General features: G+C 39.2%; 1 non-coding gene across 1 annotated transcript; it reads right to left on the bottom strand.

Moving 5' to 3' along the window:
- Positions 1-1,327: 1,327 nt before the first annotated feature.
- Positions 1,328-1,435, bottom strand: LOC112699877 (small nucleolar RNA R71). The gene has a single exon (XR_003152811.1). It is a non-coding gene; the product is annotated as a small nucleolar RNA R71 (small nucleolar RNA).
- Between the last annotated feature and the right edge of the window lie 1,862 nt (positions 1,436-3,297).

Here is a 3,297-nt window from a genome sequence, read left to right as displayed (position 1 = left end):
CCAGCCAGGGTACCTGGTTGGGCGTTTAACGCCCAAAAGGGTATAGTTTTGGGCGTTAAACGCCAGAATGTGCACCATTCTGGGCGTTTAACGTCAGGATGGCACAAGAGGGAAGATTCTGTTTTCAATGCAATTTTTTTTCAAGTTTTCAAAGTTTTTCAAAATCAAATCTTTTTCAAATCATATCTTTTCAATCAAATCTTTTTAAAAATCAATTTCTCTCTATTTTTAAAAAATACTTGCTATCAATCAATGATTTGATTCAACATTTCAAATATGTTGCCTTTTCTGTTGAGAAAGGTTTAATGTTTGAATCATATCTATTCTTGTTAGCCAAGTTTTTAATTTTCAAAATCAAATCTTTTTAAAAAAATGTTTTTCAAATCATATCTTCTCAATCACATCTTTTTAAAACTAATCATATCTTCTTAACCACATCTTTTTCAAAATAGTTTTCAATCAAATCTTTTTGATTTCTAAATTCAAAATCTTTTTCAAAAATCACTTGATCTCTTTTCCACTTTCATTTTCGAAAATCAATTAGTGTTTTTCAAAAATATTTTCAAAATCTTTTACTTAATTTTCGAAAATTACTTCCCTTCTTCTCACATCCTTCTATTTCTGGACTAACACTATTCCTTAATGCAAAATTCGAACTCCATCTTCTTTGATAAGTTCGAATTTTCTACTTCTGTCTTCTACTTTTCTTTTCCTCTGACACCTCAAGGAATCTCTATACTGTGACATAGAGGATTCCACATTTTCTTGTTCTCTTCTCTTTCTTATGAGCAGGAGCAAAGACAAAAGCATTCTTGTTGAGGCTGACCCTGAACCTGAAAGGACCTTGAAGCGAAAGCTAAGAAAAGCTAAGGCACAACTCTCTGTAGAGGACCTAACCGAATTCTTCAAAGAAGAAGAACCTATGGCAGCCGAAAACAACAACAATGCCAACAATGCAAGGAAGGTGCTGGGTGACTTTACTGCACCTACTCCCAACTTTTATGGGAGAAGCATCTCTATCCCTGCCATTGGAGCAAACAACTTTGAGCTTAAGCCTCAATTAGTTTCTCTAATGCAACAGAATTGCAAGTTCCATGGACTTCCATTGGAAGATCCTCATCAGTTTTTAGCTGAATTCTTGCAAATCTGTGACACTGTCAAGACTAATGGGGTTGACCCTAAGGTCTACAGACTTATGCTATTCCCTTTTGCTGTAAGAGACAGAGCTAGGACATGGTTGGACTCTCAACCTAAAGAAAACCTGGACTCTTGGGAAAAGCTAGTCAATGCCTTCTTGGCAAAGTTCTTTCCACCTCAAAGATTGAGTAAGCTTAGAGTGGAAGTCCAAACCTTCAGACAGAAGGAAGGAGAATCCCTCTATGAAGCTTGGGAAAGATACAAACAATTAATCAGAAAGTGTCCTTCTGATATGCTTTCTGAATGGAGCATCATAGGTATTTTCTATGATGGTCTCTCTGAACTTTCCAAGATGTCTTTGGATAGCTCTGCTGGAGGCTCTCTTCATCTGAAGAAGACGCCTACAGAGGCTCAAGAGCTGATTGAAATGGTTGCAAATAACTAATTCATGTACACTTCTGAAAGAAATCCTATGAACAATGGGGCTAGTCAGAAGAAAGGAGTTCTTGAGATTGATACTCTGAATGCCATATTGGCTCAGAACAAAATATTGACTCAACAAGTCAATATGATTTCTCAAAGTCTGTCTGGAATGCAAAATGCACCAAGCAGTACTAAGGAAGCTTCATCTGAGGAAGAAGCTTATGATCCTGAGAACCCTTCAATGGAAGAGGTGAATTACATGGGAGAACCCTATGGAAACACCTATAATCCTTCATGGAGAAATCATCCAAATTTCTCATGGAATGATCAACAGAGACCTCAACAAGGTTTCAACAATAATAATGGTGGAAGAAACAGGTTTAGCAAGGGCAAGCATTTTCCATCATCTTCTCAGCAATAGACAGAGAGTTCTAAGCAGAATACCTTTGACTTAGCAACCATGGTCTCTGATCTGATCAAAACCACTCAAAGTTTCATGACTGAAACAAGGTCCTCCATTAGAAATTTGGAGGCACAAGCGGGACAGCTGAGCAAGAAAATTACTGAACTCCCTCCTAGTACTCTCCCAAGCAATACAGAGGAAAATCCAAAAGGAGAGTGCAAAGCCATCAACATGGCCGAATTTTGGGAGGAAGAAGAGGCAGTGAACGCCACTGAGGAAGACCTCAATGGACGTCCGCTGACCTCCAATGAGTTCCCCAATGAGGAACCATGGGAATCTGAGGCTCAAAATGAGACCATAGAGATTCCATTGGACTTACTTCTGCCATTCATGAGCTCTGATGAGTATTCTTCCTCTGAAGAGGATGAGTATGTCACTGAAGAGCAAGTTGCTAAATACCTTGGAGCAATCATGAAGCTAAATGACAAGTTATTTGGAAATGAGACTTGGGAGGATGAACCCCCTTTGCTCACCAAAGAACTGGATGACTTGTCTAGGCAGAAACTGCCTCAAAAGAGACAGGATCCTGGGAAGTTTTCAATACCTTGTACCATAGGCACCATGACCTTCAAGAGGGCCTTGTGTGACTTAGGGTCAAGTGTAAACCTCATGCCTCTCTCTGTAATGGAAAAGCTAGGGATCTTTGAGGTGCAAGCTGCAAAAATCTCACTAGAGATGGCAGATAATTCAAGAAAATAAGCCTATGGACTTGTAGAGGATGTTTTGGTAAAAGTTGAAGACCATTACATCCCTACTGATTTCATAGTCCTAGAGACTGGGAAGTGCATGGATGAATCCATCATCCTTGGCAGACCCTTCCTAGCCACAGCAAAGGCTGTGATTGATGTTGATAGAGGAGAGTTGATCATTCAAGTGAATGAAGAATCCTTGATGTTTAAGGCTCAAGGATATCCCTCTATCAATGATGGAGAGGAAGCATGAAGAGCTTCCCTCAAAACAGAGCCAAACAGAGCCCCACAGTCAAACTCTAAGTTTGGTGTTGGGAGGCCACAACCAAACTCTAGTTTGGTGTTGAACCCCACATTCAAACTCTAAGTTTGGTGTTGGGAGTTCCAACATAGCTCTGAGCATTTTGAGGCTCCATGAGAGTCCTCTGTCAGCTAATGACATTAAAGAAGCGCTTGTTGGGAGGCAACCCAATGTTTTATAATTAACTATTTCTTTGTTATTTTATGTTTTTTGTAGGTTGATGATCATGAGAAGTCACAAAATCAATGAAAAAAGCAAAAACAGAATGAAAAACAGGAAGAAAT

Source organism: Arachis hypogaea, chromosome 6, assembly GCF_003086295.3.
Source record: "Arachis hypogaea cultivar Tifrunner chromosome 6, arahy.Tifrunner.gnm2.J5K5, whole genome shotgun sequence".
NCBI lineage: Eukaryota > Viridiplantae > Streptophyta > Magnoliopsida > Fabales > Fabaceae > Arachis > Arachis hypogaea.
Note: the sequence above shows the minus strand (reverse complement) of the source record. Positions and strands in the feature narration are given on the sequence as shown.